The 18,144-nt window shown below is 41.8% G+C and overlaps 1 protein-coding gene across 1 annotated transcript in view; it reads right to left on the bottom strand.

Annotated features, from left to right (window-relative positions):
- Positions 1–18,144, bottom strand: part of CAVIN2 (caveolae associated protein 2) — a 62,858-nt gene that overhangs the window by 43,602 nt on the left and 1,112 nt on the right. The gene's annotated exons all lie outside the window — the stretch shown is intronic.

Here is an 18,144-nt window from a genome sequence, read left to right as displayed (position 1 = left end):
AATCGAATTTACTGTAAGTTCGCTTATCTCTAGTCTCAACATACAATGGTTTCAACATACAATGGTCGTCCTGGAACCAATTAATATTGTAACACACTGTATAGAAAGTAGACTTTTTTAAAAATAATTTCACTATATTATGTAAATAGTATTTTTTTTTTACAATTGTCATTAGTAAGTGTATATTGGTATCCGTTATGAATCAGTTATAAATCTATAACTTTCCATATAACTGGCATTGCTCAATTGAGCGTGCAGCTTTTCCCAACAAGCATGACCCTTCTCTCTGCCAGCATATATTCTGAAGGAGCATTTTTTAACCTTACCGATGATTGTAATGCTGGAGGATAGATTGGTAAATGACATGTATAATTATATTGCTACATCATGTTGTGTGTGAATTTACATTAGCGTCAGTGTGTATCAGTGTAAACCGTATGTCATTTCTGTACTAAAGCAAAAAGCACTACATGATTGTTCTGCATCCCTTGCGGAAAATTGTACTTTACAAAAATCAATAAGAAAACAACGCTTGTTTTGACAACATAATTATGGAAAGTCTCATTCTGTCTTCATATCACATACATGTCATCAGTCAGGCATGCCGTATATGCTTTCAATTAAATGATTTACTTCTGGGTATAGCTGACAGCCAGGCAGAGGACAGAGAAAGGAAAAAGAGCAAGAATAAATACTTACCGTATTTTTCGCCCTATAGGACGCACCAGCGTATAAGACGCACCCTATCTTTAGGTGCAAAATCTAAAAAATTAAAGATTTTGAACCCAATAGTGGTCTTCAACCTGCAGACCTCCAGATGTTGCAAAACTACAACTCCCAGCATGCCCGGACAGCCGTTGGCTGTCCGGGCATGCTGGGAGTTATAGTTTTGCAATATCTGGAGGTCCGCAGATTGAAGACCACTGCATAGGAGGTAATACTCACGTGTCCCCGCCGCTCCGGACCCGTCACCCCTGCCCTGGATGTCGCTCCATCGCTGTCGCCATGTCCCCGTGTCCCCTTGGCTCTGCTGCCGGCCTGCTGCTGAACGTCTCTGCTGCCGGGTATCCTCGCTCTCCGTCGCCGTCATCACGTCGTTACACACGCCGACACACGTACACGACGACGTGATGATGAGAAAGGAGAGCACCAGCCATACAGGGGATCCCTGAACGGAGAAGACACCGAGGAGGCAGGTAAGGTCCCTCCCGGTGTCCTGTAAGCACTAACCAGGCTATTCAGTCGGGCTGTTCGGGACCGCCGCGGTGAAATCGCGGCGGTCCCGAAAAGCCCGACTGAACAGCCGGGTTAGTGTCACTTTCCCTTCAGACGCGGCGGTCAGCTTTGATCGCCGCGTCTGAAGGGTTAATACAGGGCATCACCGCGATCGGTGATGTCCTGTATTAGCCGCGGGTCCCGGCCGTTGATGGCCGCAGGGACTGCCGCGATAGGGGTGTATTCGCCGTATAAGACGCACCGACTTTTTCCCCCCAGTTTTGGGGAAGAAAAAGTGCATCTTATACGGCAAAAAATACGGTAATCCTTTCATGACTGAGAGTGTTTGAGTCTTGATGTCCAGAGTTAAAGCTTTTTTTTTCTTCTCATATGTAAAAATCCAAAAAGTTTCAGCATCCTGAGTTAAATATGCATATCCTGCAAATATGGAGGTGCTATGGATGTGTATGGGTTAACAATTTTATTATTTACTGCCACTACTGGTGGGTTACATATATGTGTAAGGATGCATGGGTAATTGGTCACATGACTCACCCCTGCTAGTGTTAATGCAGAAACTACTAAAGAGCCTGAGTTAGGAGTCTCCCAAGTCCAAATCTCTTAGTGCAGGTGGATGAAATCACTTCAGTCTGGCCCTGGCCAGAGAAGGGTGTAGACATGCCTGTCTGTTCTCTCTGCCAGGTCGCATGAAAAAATGGAAGGCCTAGTCAATATCCTGTTCAAGCAAAAGCCTGCTACAATCAAATAGGGATTTAAATTGCAATGAAATATACCAGTTAGTTTTTCATTTTAATGCATTTAGGGTATTTTGTTTATTTATTTCTAAACATGGATAACCCCTTAAGCTGAACTGTGATCAATATCCATACATTCACCTTAACGTTTTACAGCCCTGTGCTGTAGATAGACTATATTGTTTGGATTAGGCACGGAGAAGTTCAGTAAAGCTACACTTTGCTTTTACGTTACAACTGTGTCTGGGCTATTTCTGCTGCACACACCATCAAAGGAACACCTCCCAGACACTTTACCAAGTGTACCCAAGTAAAAAACTTCTTAAAGGGGTTGATATATTATATATATCTCAACTGTCTCCAGAAAGTTAAAGAGATTTGTAAATTACTTCTATAAAAAAAAAATATTAATCCTTTCAGTACTTATGAGCTGCTGAAGTTGAGTTGTTCTTTTCTGTCTAAGTGCTCTCTGATGACAGGTGTCTCGGGAGCTGTCCAGAGTAGAAGGAAATTCCCACAGCAAACCTATTCTGCTCTGTGCAGTTCCTGAGACAAGCAGAGATGTCAGCAGAGATCACTGTTTCCAGACAGATAAGAACAACTCAACTTCAGCAGCTGATAATTATTGGAAGGATTAAGATTTTTTAATAGAAGTAATTTACAAATCTGTTTAACTTTCTTTCTGGAGCCAGTTGGTCTAAACATAAAAGTTTTTTCCTGAAATACCCCTTTAAGGCTACTTTCACACTTGCTCCGTTACAAACGAACATTAGAGTTTTTTTGTTGTTGTTTTTTTTTTCACTTTGACCGCCCTTAACATCCGTTATTGTAGAGGAGCCTAACAGGAGTCATAACAGGCAAAGAGGATCCCATTCACTTGAATGGGATTCCTCTAACGTCCGTCATAACTCCTGTTCTTGCGGCCGAAGATAGTGGGAGAAAAAGAGGTGTCATGCACAATTTTTTCTCCCGCTATCTTCCTAACGGACGTCACCTACCAGACAAAAACGGTAGTGTGAAAGGAGCCTAACCTGTGTAAGACCACTCCCATTGACAACAGTTGCACAGGTTTACAGGAATACCCACTAGGTTAGCAAAACGAGCCAGCCATTTTTTACACTTCTATAGACTTTTCCAGAGGAACCGCTACCCTCAACTGCCCTGGATGACTTCACCTATCATTATCGTGAGCACCAGTGGTGCAATTGTGGACTTGCACATGTGAAGCCCATGAAAACCTAAAAAGCATGCAATCTGCTTTAAAAACACCACCACTGTTCTTGACTTTACAAAAATGTGGCACTACCACACTGTATAAATATTGAGCTTTTACCAGTGATTTGTATACACAGACAAAGTCCATGAAAATGAACGGATTATTTCAAAATCCTGTCATAGTTGAAGATTGGGCTGTCAGTGTTACAACCGTGTCCTGTATATAGCATTGTGTGAAGGAGAGCACAATGCCATCAAAGTCACTATTCACATTAAAGATTGTTATATAACATGAGAGCAAGAACTACAAGTCTGAACTATAGCGATCATACATTTCCCATCGGCAATCATATAATAGTTTTGTCAAATGTGGGAATTTCTACATAACTGGAGGGCATGCTTCATAGTACATTCCAGTTTATTCACCTGCCAGAAAGACGGATTTCTGCTTTTCTCAGCTAAATAATTAATTCCTTCACATTGCAAGAAAAGATAAAAATGTAAGATAATATTGATGATGTCTATCGCTATTACATTGTTGCTGGATAAGCTTGATTTGGTGTTTTTTAGCGTGAAATAAGCTTCGTGCACCTTGCTAGACTTAACATATGTCTGACATCTAGGATTCAGGTGTGAGAGCAGTTAACCCATACATTCCTCTTTTTCTTCCAGTCGCTTAAGACAGGAATCTGAGATATAAAATTTTTTATTTTTTGCTAAAAAATGTTTTTATAGCACTTTTTTTTAAGTTCTTTCTGATGTCCTCTAAAAAAAAAAAAACAGGGAAAAATACCAAACACATTATCAAAACCTGTCCAGAGGAAAAGTTGCTGAGTTGCCCATAGCAACCAATCAGATCACTTCTTTCATTCTTAACAAGGTCTCTGCAAAATGAAAGAAGCGATTTGATTGGTTGTTATGGGCAACTTAGCAACTTTTCCTCTGGACAGGTTTTGATAAATCTCCCCCCTCTGTGTTGCATTTAATAAAAGTGTCTAAAACTATGACAGATACCCTAGTAAACTAAAAACCTGAATTGGGTGGGGTTCTCACACTAGAATTATCAATGTTAATAGAAGCACCAGATAAAATTTGTATGTACAATTTTACTATTTTGATGTCAGATGGGTACCTTTGGGAAACTGTTTCACATTGAAGTGAATGGATTATATGCTGCAGTAACCCAGCTCCACCACTACGTAATGAATGGAGCCGAGTTGGCTCAGCCGATCCTGTTCCCCCACTACTTCCTTCTTCTTCCTGACTCCAACAAGCAGGTCCTGCTCAATGGCTGCAGTGGTGTCCTGTCTCAGAACTGTCATTTTGGAAGGAGGAAGAAGTGAGTGGCAGCTGGGGACAGAAAGAACCCTAACAGGAGGTGTGGGGGACTGGGGTAAGTATGACTTACTTTTTTTTTACAGCAGCACCAGCAGAATATTTTAAAAAAGGGAATACTCCTCAAATGCCCCAAAAAAACCTTTTATTTAACCCACTGATTTCTGTGGTCTAAGGCTAGGTTTCCACTTGGTTTTTTTTCTGGCAGTTTTTGGATTACTGCCACTGCAGTTTTTGAGCCAAAGCCGGAAATGTATTCAAAAGGAATAGGAAATATAAAGGAAGGACTTAGACTTCTCCTCCCTGATGGATCCACTTCTGAATTTGGCTCAAAAACTGCATTGGCAGTTTTCCAAAAACTGCCAGAAAAAAAAAACAAGTGGAAACCTAGCCTTACAATTGGACTTTATGCTGCCTTTTGAAAATACACTGCTCAAAAAAATGAGGGGAACACTTAAACAACTCAATTACACTTCTATGAACTCACACTGTTCACTCAGGAAGCAACACTGATTGACAATCAATTTCACATGCTGTTGTGCAAATGGAAGAGACAGCAGGTGGAAATTATAGGCAATTAGCAAGACACCCCCAATAAAGGAGTGGTTCTGCAGGTGGTGACCACAGGCCACTTCTCAGTTCCTATGCTTCCTGGCTGATGTTTTGGTCACTTTTGAATGCTGGAGTCTACAACCCACACAAGTGGCTCAGGTAGTGCAGCTCATCCAGGATGGCACATCAGTGCGAGCTGTGGCAAGAAGGTTTGCTGTATCTGTCAGTGTAGTGTCCACTGCATGGAGGCGCTACCAGGAGACAAGCCAATACATCAGGACATGTGGAGGATGGCGTAGGATGGCAACAACCCAGCAGCAGGACCACTACCTCCACCTTTGTGCAAGGAGGAGAAGGAGAAGCACTGCCAGAGCCCTGTAAAATGACCTCCAGCAGGCCACAAACGTGCATGTGTCCACTAAAACGGTCAGAAACAGACTCCATGAGGGTGATATGAGGGCCCAATATTCACAGGTGGGGGTTGTGCCTACAGCTCAACACCATGCAGGACGTTTTGCATTTACCAGAGAACACTAATATTGGCAAATTCACCACTGGCGCCCTGTGCTCTTCACAGATGAAAGCATGTTCACAGTGAGCACATGTGACAGATGTGACTGAGTCTGGAGACGCCGTGGAGAATGTTCTGCTGCCTGCAACACCCTCCAGCATGACCGGTTTGGCGGTGGGTCAGTAATGGTGTGGGTTGGCATTTCTTTGGGGGGGCGCACAGCCCTCCATGTGCTTGCCAGAGGTAGCCTGACTGCCAATAGGTACCGAGATGAGATCCTCAGACCCCTTGTTAGACCATATACTGGTACGGTTGGCCCTGGGTGCCTCCTAATGCAAGACAATGCTAGACCTCATGTGGCTGGAGTGCTACGGACTGTTCTGCTCATTCCCCAGACCTGAATCCGATTGAGCACATCTGGACATCATGTCTCGCTTTAGTCCAGGTCTGGGAGGACATCCCTCAGGAGACCATGCGCCACCTCATCAGGAGTATACACAGGCATTGTAGGGAGGTCATATGGGCACGTGGAGGCCACACACACTACTGAGCCTCATTTTGACTTGTTTTAAGGACATTACATCAGATCAGCCTGTATTGTGGTTTTCCACTTTGATTTTGAGTGTGACTCCATATCCAGACCTCCATGGGTTGATAAATTTGATTTCCATTGATCATTTTTGTGTGATTTTGTTGTCAGCACATTCAACTATGTAATGACGAAAGTATTTCATACGATTAGTTCATTCATTCAGATTTAGAATGTGTTATCTTAGTGTCCCCTTTATTTTTTTGAGCCATGTATATGGGCCATAATCACTTACTGTAATTCAGTCAGTGTCTTCCTTTCCCAAGGAATGCTTAAGGGCTTTCAAGGCTGTGTACACAGGAATGTGTGTGTGTGTGTGTGTCTGCCTGCTGAATTTCAGTGTCCCTGACTCTCTGCTGCCTTGCCCATTGCAATCTCCTGCTGACAACAATCCCACAACAGACCTAGCTGGGATGCTGCTGACATTTCTAGGGCGGGGTGGGCTTGGAAAAGGAAGAGTATCTAATCCAAAAAAGAAGTACAGGAAGTGACTGTGCACACAATGAAACAATAACTGGCACTCACTCATCACAAATTTTTACATCAGCCTCACTGCGCAAATACTGACTGGACCAATGGTTTACTGGCCTGGTGGCCACCCTAGAAAAAAGATGCACAGGTGTCAATGTACTAAATAGCAGATAAAGCAGGAATGGGATTTTGAAAATTAAAAATCAGAAAGACAACCCTACTTAGTGTAGGTTTATTATGGTTTATTACACCTGAATATTGAAAGTGTCTCTTCTTTACATTTGTTAACTATCATTCTTAAAATAAAGGTGAAGGTAGAGAATGGGGCCCACATATCAAGTGTACCTGCCATTCAAAGAAAAACAATTGATATATCACAGAGACATGTCATAAGTTTAAATTTGTTGGGGCCTCAGTAGAATAGGGAGAAGTGTGGTGCAGCGTGTTCATTCCTCAGCTTGCAGCAATCTCTATCCAGCTTCACTGGGTGGTCCCCTAACACTGAGACCCTTGTCCAATCAAAACTTTTAACATGACTCTGTGACATGTCATTTTTTTAATTGACAGGTATACTTGAAGTGGCTGTGCCACATTTTTTACCTTCACCTACATTTCTGAATTATGGTTCACACATTTAAAAGTCCAGACATGATCATTATTTTTCAGAGTCATATCACTTGAATGGAAATAAACTCTATGGGGGGATTTATCATTGAATGTTCACTGGTTCTGTTGTGTATGTTAGGCTGCATATTTTGGAGAAGTTCAGCATGCCTGGTGTGCGAGCTGTGCGGCCGCACAGGGTGCCATAGCATAAGGGGCGCCTGGCGGCCGACACAGCTCGCAGTGTAGCAGGCCGGTGTGAGGTGGAATTTTGCGCCCCGTGAAGACTTGCGTCCGCTCCTCCCCCAGTCCTCCGAAGATTTCCGAAGCTAGAGCTGGGTAAGGGCCCTCCCTCATCTCCCCTCCCTGAGCTCAGGAGGATGCAGGTCTTCACGGGAAGAGAGTACACGCCCCCTCCCTCATCTCCCCTCCCTGAGCTCAGGAGGACGCAGGTCTTCACGGGAAGAGAGTACACGCCCCCTCCCTCATCTCCCCTCCCTGAGCTCAGGAGGGCGCAGGTCTTCACGGGAAGAGAGTACACGCCCCCTCCCTCATCTCCCCTCCCTGAGCTCAGGAGGACGCAGGTCTTCACGGGAAGAGAGTACACGCCCCCTCCCTCATCTCCCCTCCCTTAGCTCAGGAGGACGCAGGTCTTCACGGGAAGAGAGTACACGCCCCCTCCCTCATCTCCCCTCCCTGAGCTCAGGAGGACGCAGGTCTTCACGGGAAGAGAGTACACGCCCCCTCCCTCATCTCCCCTCCCTGAGCTCAGGAGGACGCAGGTCTTCACGGGAAGAGAGTACACGCCCCCTCCCTCATCTCCCCAAGCTCGGGAGGACGCAGGTCTTCACGGGAAGAGAGTACACGCCCCCTCCCTCATCTCCCCGAGCTCGGGAGGATGCAGGTTTTTACGGGGAGAAAAAAGCCAGAGCAGGGGGAGAGAGGAGGAGCATGGCTCCCGCATCTCCCCTGCCTGAGCTCTGTCTGTGTTTACTGAACAGGATGACAAAGTGCACGAGCTGGGGATACGTACACTGCAGGGACTGGGGAATAAATCTCTGACTGGGGATGATTTCTATGTGAGAAGGGGGGGCACATGCTAGGAGTTGTAGTCCCTGTTATGTGTGTGTATGCTAGTGTTTCCCAACCAGGGAATGCTGGGAGTTGTAGTCCCTGTTATGTGTGTGTGTGCTAGTGTTTCCAAACCAGGGAATTCTGGGAGTTTTAGTCCCTGTTATGTGTGTGTGTGTGTGTGTGTATGTATGCTAGTGGTTCCCAACCAGGGAAAGCTGGGAGTTGTAGTCCCTGTTATGTGTGTGTGTGTGTGTGTGTGTGTATGCTAGTGATTCCCAACCAGGGAATGCTGGGAGTTGTAGTCCCTGTTATGTGTGTGTATGCTAGTGGTTCCCAACCAGGGAATGCTGGGTGTTGTAGTCCCTGATATTTGTGTGTGTATGCTAGTGTTTCCAAACCAGGGAATGCTGGGAGTTTTAGTCCCTGTTATGTGTGTATGTGTGTGTGTGTGTGTGTGTGTGTGTGCGCGTATGCTAGTGGTTCCCAACCAGGGAATGCTGGGAGTTGTAGTCCCTGTTATGTGTGTGTATGCTAGTGATTCCCAACATGGGAATGCTGGGAGTTGTAGTCCCTGTTATGTGTGTGTGTTTGTGCTAGTGTTTTCCAACCAGGGAATGCTGGGAGTTGTAGTTAAATTATCTGTATAAAAAAATATATATATTTGTTACAAAGATTTTTTTCCTCTTTGTGTATGTTCATCGGGTAATAGGAGGGGGGGGGGGGAGTACCACAAGGTTAGCCCGCACAGGGCGCCTGAACACCTAAGGCCGCCCCCGTACACAGGAACAGAACACGCTATATGTCTAAGCACTAGTACCCCCTTAGAGCCCTTGTCATGGTAATAGTGCCTGCTTACTGACACTACTATGCAGTAACAGTGCTCCTACACAGGAAAAGCCCCACCTTCGCGTCCATCTCACATTAACAGTGCCCTCCTCACCGTGAGTGCTTCTGTACTACTCCTAAACAGTAATTCCTTTATTGCCTTCTACCACACAGAAAAAGCATCACACTAGTGCCCTATTCTCAAAACTGTGTCTGTCATAGTGCCTGTTTAACAGTAATAATCTAAAAATCCATAGAGAGAAAAGATGTCGGCACTCACCGGGTTCTTCTAGTTTTCTTTATTACATATACTCACGTATATTACAGGACGGTGGACAAACAAAGTGCGGGGGGGGGGGGGGGGTGTTACCACAAGCGAGTGAGTTTATGTAATAAAGAAAACTAGAAGAACCCGGTGAGTGGCGACTTCTTTTCTCTCTATGGATTTTTTGTTTATTTGTGACTGCACCGTCAGAGCACTGATACGGACTTCAAGCATAGCTGTCATACCCAGGCTACTTATCCCACTCAGCTTTTCCACCATGGTATAGCAGTGCCGGGCTTACTTCCTTTTGTACGTATGTTGATAACAGTAATAATACCCACTTTCTGCTGTCACACACAATAATGCCCCCTTAGTGTTCACTTTACACAGATGCAGTTTAAAGGAACATAAGGGGGGCAATAAGTCCTTCTCTATTGCTCGCAATGAGTTGACCCTAAACTGCATGCCCAGGGCTGCTGCCCTCTATGTTCCTGCAAGCTTCACCTCTGCAGTACATACATTCATACAATTACAAAGCTATTGCATTACAGGGATACATATTGTTAAATCCTCGCTGTTCAATAGGGAAACATTGATAATGTGTAAATATGACAAAGTAGTAGCAAGCTTGTCTATGGGAAATACGTTTCTTCCATGAAAGGCAGTCAATTTGCCTGCTATCTGTCAGTGCCACAACAATGCTGCTTAGTCTTATCCTGGGCTGGGTCTGCTTGCTCAAGAGGAATGTAAACTATTTGGAGCTGGGATTTTACACCACATACTGAAATGTGACACAAGGCCAATTTTTTCCTAACCTTTGCCATATGGAAAAAAAGAAATGCCTACACAAATATTTGCAGATAGTTAAATGCACAATGCACTGCTGCATATAGAGAAGCCTCCTCAAAAGACCACCTCTTTGAGAAAACCACCACCTTTCCCAGAGCAGATTTTGGATGATGAATTTTCAGTCCACCATACATTATACATAGTGGGGGAGATTTATCATTGAATATAGACGTTATTTTCCATCTATTATTGGCGCTGTGATGGCGCAGTCATATAATATTAGCGACATTTGTGCGACTTTTGTAGTAGACGTTTCCTAAGTTTTTGAGTAGAAACACACCTATTTCCGATTTAGACATGCAGTGCTCCCTTATTTATCATAGGCCACTTTTAGAATATGTTGCTAAAAATTGCGCAAACCTTGATTTCCAAGTGCTAAAGTACGCCGACCAAAAGTACACATACAAAACCTCGTAAGCTAGAGTTTTTCCCGCCCAAAGCTGTGAATTCATCATCTACAGCACACACTTATGATAAATTACACGCTGCAACAGCAAAAGTTAGACAGAAAAAATGGAGTAGGGTACACTTTCAATGATATATCTCCATCAGTGGCTATTTTCCTTGAGAAGACCATTCCCATGTAAGACCACTTATCAGCACAAGTTTGTGTGGTCTTCTCAATGGTCTTCTCAATGGTTTTATTGTATATTATTATTTAGAACACAGCAATGTAGTTCTCTCAATATACCAGGTTCTCCTATATAATAAAAAGAAAAATCATTTTTGTTTGCCCATTGTTGTTTCTTGTAACACACAGTGGTGTCCTAGATTTGTCAATTTGGTAAATTTAATATACATTGAATTAAAGAGAGAAACCTGCCATTTCCATTCCAAAGGAAGCTCCATCTTCTAAAAGCTCTTTGCAATTTGTGAACAGTTATGACATGTGTCAGACACAGATGTATATGCTTTGTGCAGTTCAATGGAAATCATATTATGCAAATTATATAAAACTTGTAGGAATTGACGAGGAATCTTTTCGGTCAGGAAATTCTGCCAATCTGCTTTCTTTTGCTGAAGAGGAATTGCAGATGATTTTGATGCAGAATCTGGAGGAGGATCAGTACTACAACACCAATGGGTTAGCTCTCAATTCCTTGATTCCGCATGACAATTCCACGTCAATTCAGCTCCAAACTCATTTTGTCAGGAAAAATAAAGTTCTATTGATTTCAATGGGCTTTTACCCATGGATTCTGCCAGAAGAATGAACATGTTTACTCTTCTGGCGGAATACAATTTAGCGCCATATTTTTTTTCTGCGGAAATTCTTCAATGTGAAAAGACCTTTAAAGTCAATAGAACTTTCATTAAAGATGGAAATGGATCTGAATACTGGTGCGGAAATACACCCAAAAAAATTCCTTGTCAGTTCCTCAGTGTGAACACACCCTGGCTATGTTCACACAATGGGCCCCCTGTAGGCTCCAGGGACCCACTGGACCCCACTACACCCCATAGTATGCCCCTCACTCTGCAGCACAGTACTAGATATTGAGAATCCTTGCACAAAATTACAACAACAGGGCTGCATGCTTATCATGTGACACATAATACTGGTGTCTTCTTATGGGACAGAGATGACTTTGGGGCCCCTTCTGCAATCCTAGTAGTTATTCCCCTGACTAAAGGTGATGCTACAATATCCCATCCTTATTTTTGCAGTATATACTAGTGTATATTGACTTTATCGGGGCCAAAGGAAATTAAAGCCTATGGACATATTTAGTATGTATCTCTCAAACTTTTTAAGCATACATTCTAAATCCGAAGTATAAACCTGATGTGAACAGAGCCTTCTCTAGGTACTCTGTTAAATATATATATTATTCCATCATCATTAAAGGGATATTCCAGGAAAAAACTTTTTTATATGTATCAACTGGCTCCAGAAAGTTAAACATATATGTAAATTACTTCTATTAAAAAATCTTAATCCTTTCAGTACTTATGAGCTTCTGAAGTTAAGGTTGTTCTTTTCTGTCTAAGTCCTCTCTGATGACACCTGTCTCGGGAAACGCCCAGTTTAGAAGAGGTTTGCTATGGGGATTTGCTTCTAAACTGGGTGTTTCCCGAGACAGGTGTCATCACAGAGGACTTAGACAGAAAAGAACAACTTTAACTTCAGAAGCTCATAAGTACTGAAAGGATTCAGATTTTTTTAATAGAAGTAATTTACAAATCTGTTTAACTTTCTGGAGCCAGTTGATATATATAAAAACGTTTTTTTTCCTGGAATACCCCTTTAACCCCTTAAGGACGCAGGACGTAAATGTACGTCCTGGTGAGGTGGTACTTAACGCACCAGGACGTACATTTACGTCCTAAGCATAACCGCGGGCATCGGAGCGATGCCCGTGTCATGCGCGGCTGATCCCGGCTGCTGATCGCAGCCAGGGACCCGCCGGCAATGGCCGACGCCCGCGATCTCGCGGGCGTCCGCCATAAACTCCTCAGGTGCCGGGATCAATACAGATCCCGGCATCTGTGGCAGTGCGCGATTTGAATGAATGATCGGATCGCCCGCAGCGCTGCTGCGGGGATCCGATCATTCATAACGCCGCACGGAGGTCCCCTTACCTTCCTCCATCCGGCTCCCGGCGTCTCCTGCTCTGGTCTGTGATCGAGCAGACCAGAGCAGAAGATGACCGAAAACACTGATCTGTTCTATGTCCTATACATAGAACAGATCAGTATTAGCAATCATGGTATTGCTATGAATAGTCCCCTATGGGGACTATTCAAGTGTAAAAAAAATGTAAACAAATGTAAAAGTAAAAGTAAAAAAAAAGTGAAAAATCCCCTCCCCCAATAAAAAAGTAAAACGTCCGTTTTTTCCTATTTTACCCCCAAAAAGCGTAAAAAAAAATTTTCATAGACATATTTGGTATCGCCGCGTGCATAAATGTCCAAACTATTAAAATAAAATGTTAATGATCCCGTACAGTGAACGGCGTGAACGAAAAAAAAAAGTCCAAAATTCCTACTTTTTTAATACATTTTATTAAAAACAATGTATAAAAAAAGTTTTTTATATGCAAATGTGGTATCAAAAAAAAGTACAGATCATGGCGCAAAAATGAGCCCCCATACCGCCGCTTATACGGAAAAATAAAAAAGTTAGAGGTCATCAAAATAAAGGGATTATAAACGTACTAATTTGGTTAAAAAGTTTGTGATTTTTTTTAAGCGCAACAATAATATAAAAGTATGTAATAATGGGTATCATTTTAATCGTATTGACCCTCAGAATAAAGAACACACGTCATTTTTACCATAAATTGTACGGCGTGAAAACGAAACCTTCCAAAATTAGCAAAATTGCGTTTTTCGTTTTAATTTCCCCACAAAAATAGTGTTTTTTGCTTGCACCATACATTTTATGATATAATGAGTGATGGCATTACAAAGGACAACTGGTCGCGCAAAAAACAAGCCCTCATACTAGTCTGTGGATGAAAATATAAAAGAGTTATGATTTTTAGAAGGCGAGGAGGAAAAAATGAAAACGTAAAAATTTAATTGTCTGAGTCCTTAAGGCCAAAATGGGTGAGTCCTTAAGGGGTTAACTAATGAGGAACTGCCACTGCCCAGAAGAGAATGTCCCCCATCTCTAACAATTGTCAGCTAGGACAGGTATAGTATCTACATAGCTGGGCAGAACTTCATGAGACTTTCATTAGCTAAGCTTTCATTGCATGGTAAACTATAGTTTCTTTGACAGTACAATCCAGCCACAGGACAGAATGCTGCAATGTATAAGTTTACTATAGTTAATGGGTGTGTTTTGAGTCTGGAAAGATATGTACTCAATTTAAGATATGTTGAATGAAAAGGACATCATCTAAATGACTTACAAAAACTGTTTAAGGTTTACTTATGTCTTTATGGAAATAATAAGACTGATCAATCTTATTTGATAATCTTATTTCAACCAAGTGCTCTGCATTCATCTATTATATTTTTTACATGTAAAAGCTCTGCCTAATCTGAGCAAGAAACTGGCACTGCACAGGGTTAAATTAAGAAATGCTAAACAGATTTGGACACATGGTAAAATACTCAGAGTTGAAAGGTTGGAGATTCAACTTTTCCATTTTTGGTCTGAATTATTCATGATTAACTAGAGCGCCCAATAGTCACACTACGTGTAAGGGAAAAGGAAAATTGCAAGCAAAATGTAGTTTTAACAAAGCAATTCTTTATATTATGTCAGAACCTGCAATTAAGTTCATTTATGTTACAAAATGTTTACAGTATAGATGAGTAATATCAGAATCAACATATGGGGAATGAACAGCAAATGCTCTAGCAAAGATCTATGCAAAGCAGTAAGCTGAGACCCTACTGAAACTAAAGGAAGGGTGGGAAAGGGTGTGGCAGTAGTAGTTGCTTGTATAGTTTATGTAACAAATCTGCAACCATCCACCCTTCACCAGTATAGTCCCTGGACCAACATGCACTCTGCTCTGCAGGCTAATAGTGTCCAGTGGTGTTGGTGCAATGTATCTCAGTGTGTGCCTCCAGCCTCATACTACTATAGCAAGTGACACATCTGGCTCTCCACAGCAGCATGGTGAACTGATCAGGGTATCCACTGCTATAGAACAGCCCCAATCATATTCGGATTGCTAGGATAAAATATATATATATATATATATATATATATATATATATATATATATTTATATATATATATATATATATATATATTTTTTTTTTAAGGGTCTACTCACAAGAGAGTACCCTGTCCATATTTGATGCTGTGTTCAATCATTAAAGGGGAATTCCAGGACGTTTTTTTATTTGACTATTCTACAGGGGCTGTAGAGTTAGCGTAATTCATGATAAAGTGTCTGTACCTGTGTGTGACGGTTTTATCACAATTCTTCTGTGATTTTTACCTCAATATTTATTTTTACCAGCATAGAAAATGACTGTTGCCTCAGATTTTTCCCAGGTTGCAATGCAGCCAAGACCTGACTCACTAGTCAGCTGATGACAGGAAGCCTGTCTGCTTCAATGGGTGGAGGGATCGCTTGGTGGGAGAGGGATCAATCTGCAACTAATGCAACAGCTGTAGGCACCCTGATTGAAAACCACAGATCTTTTGAATGGATGCAGCTCATTAATGTTTCTATGGGTGGGGTGGCTGATGTGTGGGAGGGAGGAAAATGGAATTATGGGATTTGTAGGGAAAAATAAAACTCAAACAGGAAGTACCAGTTCACAAATAGCTAGCCACAGTGTTATGTAATCTCACAACATAGCCACTTAGCCCCAAGACAAGCCTTCCTAACCATGTCCATTACTGTCTGACAGGTCCGTACTAAAATCACCTTTTGGTGGATAACCCCTTTAACCCCTTCATGTCCCAGGGTTTTTCCATTTTTGCACTTTTATTTTTTCCTCCTTACTTTAAAAAATCATAATTTTTTAAATTTTGCCCCTAAAAATCCATATGATGGCTTATTTTGACATCATGACGTAATGACATCAGTCATTTTTCCCAAAAATCTATGGCAAAATGGAAATAAAAATCATTGTGCGACAAAATTGAAGAAAAAACACAATTTTGTAACTTTTGGGGGCTTCCGTTTCTACACAGTACATTTTTCGGTAAACATTACACCTTCTCTTTATTCTTTAGGTCCATTCTGTCATACATCTGGAAGAAATCCTAACTACATGCAGGAAAATTTATATGTTTAAAATTGTCATCTTCTGACCCCTATAACTTTTTTATTTTTCTGCGTATGAGGGCTCATTTTTTGCACTGTGATCTGAAGTTTTTTTTAGCGATACCATTTTTGTATTCATTGGACTTTTTGATCGCTTTTTATTCATTATTTCATGATATAAAAAGTTACCAAAAATATGCAATTTTGGACCTTGGAATTTTTTTTGTGCATACGCCATTGACCGTGCGGTTTAATTGACAGTATATTTTATAATTTGGACATTTTTGCACGCAGTGATACTACATATGCTTATTTTTATTGACACAGGTTTTTTTTTTAATGGGAAAAGGGGGGTGATTCTTACTTTTATTAGGGAAGGGGTTAAATGATCTTTATTAACTTTTTTTCCCCTTTTTTTTGCAATGTTATAGCTCCCATATGGGTCTATAACATGCAGTACATTGATCTCTCATACTGTCCAATGCTATGCCATAGCATAGCAGTGATCAGTATTTCTGCCGCTTGACTGCTCATGCCTGGATCTCAGGCACAGAGCAGTCATTCGGCGGTTGGAAATGGAGGAGGAAGGTAAGGCACCCTCCTCGTGTCCTTCAGCTGTTCGGGACGCCATGATTTTGCCGTGGTGGTCGCAAACAGTCCACTGAGCTAAACGGCACTTATTAGCTTTCACTTTAGATGCAGCAATCAACTTTGATGTCGCGTCTAAAGGGATAATAATGCACGGCACAGTGATCAGTGCTGCGTGCTATTAGCCACGGGTCCTGTCCGTTGCTAGGTGCTGGGCCTGATCCGCTGTGATGCGGGGCCGCAAAATGACCCCGCGTTATAGAAAGGGAAAGGACCCAGGACGTACTGCCACGCCGCCTACCATACACTCTCATTGAGAGGATGTGGTGTGTTGTCACAAAGGGCGTGGCCATGGCGTCACGTGGCAAATTAGTTTTTTCAGCAACATTTCCATTGCGTGAAAAACCACCAGAGACCCCATTAACTTAAATGGAGTCTGCTGCAGATTCTCTGTGGATAGCCCGCCCTAGTTAAAACTCACAGTGGTAGAACATGCTGTTATCTTGCAATTAAATCTGCCTGTGCGAACTGACCCTTAGGGTATGTCCACATGTACTGTATGCTTTCTAGATTTCTTGCTGCTGATTTTATTCTGTAGAATTTATGCTGCAGATTTTATTCTGGTAAATCAATGATAACATCTGCAGCAACATTTTTAAGAGTTTACTTAAGACTATTTACATACACCATAGGGACTGGATTTGGTCATTGTTATTACTGTTGTGTGAACTTTACAGCAAATATCTGCTATATATAGGGCCTGCTGTGAATTTAGACATTTGTAAATTTAGAACTTGCTGCACTAAATGCAGTTTCGTAAAAAGTTTATTGTACTTTGCTGCGGAAATTTCAGTGCTTATTTCCCCACAGAATTTCTGGGTGATGTGTAATTCGGCCATATACATAAGGAAATTTATAAATAATTGTACCAGAAAGCTGATACATAGGAAAATAAGTGCAAATTGTTCAAAAATATATAACAATTTTCACTAGAACCTACACAAAAATCGTTCTCCGTCCATTGAAGTCATTGCAAAAATCCGATAATTTCACCATACACATACATTACATATATTTTCCTTAGCAATGACATCAGTGACAAATATTTTCCTTCCTGACCTTATGATTTCTACATCAGCTTTTGCAGGATGTTATTAAAATGGTTGTCATCTATATGTGTAAAATAAAACAAGTATCTTTCATCACCTTGTTTCTTGTCTGTATACAGCAGGTGACAGAAGTGCAGGATTGAATGGAGTCAGTGGTCCACGAATAAAGGAGGGATTTGCATCAAATAGATTAAAAGGTAACATCTCTTTTTAAATTACAAGCATTTTCACCCATATCATAGTCCTAAAATAAATCTACACTTTATATGAGCACGTACATATGCACAGCAATTTGTGCCATTGCTCCAGTTTCATATATTCAATGTGGCCTACACCACACCCACTTTTCTCTACACTTGTCCAATGTGGCTAGCGACCATGACAGATGGAAATTTTGCCACTATGATGGTCCTTTGCTATATTTTAGGGACACGGTTTATATCACAACTTGGTATAAACTGCTAAACAAATGGAGGCCACAATATAAAATCTGCTTTCCCAAGA

The sequence above is a fragment of the Hyla sarda genome, chromosome 8 (assembly GCF_029499605.1).
Source record: "Hyla sarda isolate aHylSar1 chromosome 8, aHylSar1.hap1, whole genome shotgun sequence".
Classification (NCBI taxonomy): domain Eukaryota; kingdom Metazoa; phylum Chordata; class Amphibia; order Anura; family Hylidae; genus Hyla; species Hyla sarda.
Note: the sequence above shows the minus strand (reverse complement) of the source record. Positions and strands in the feature narration are given on the sequence as shown.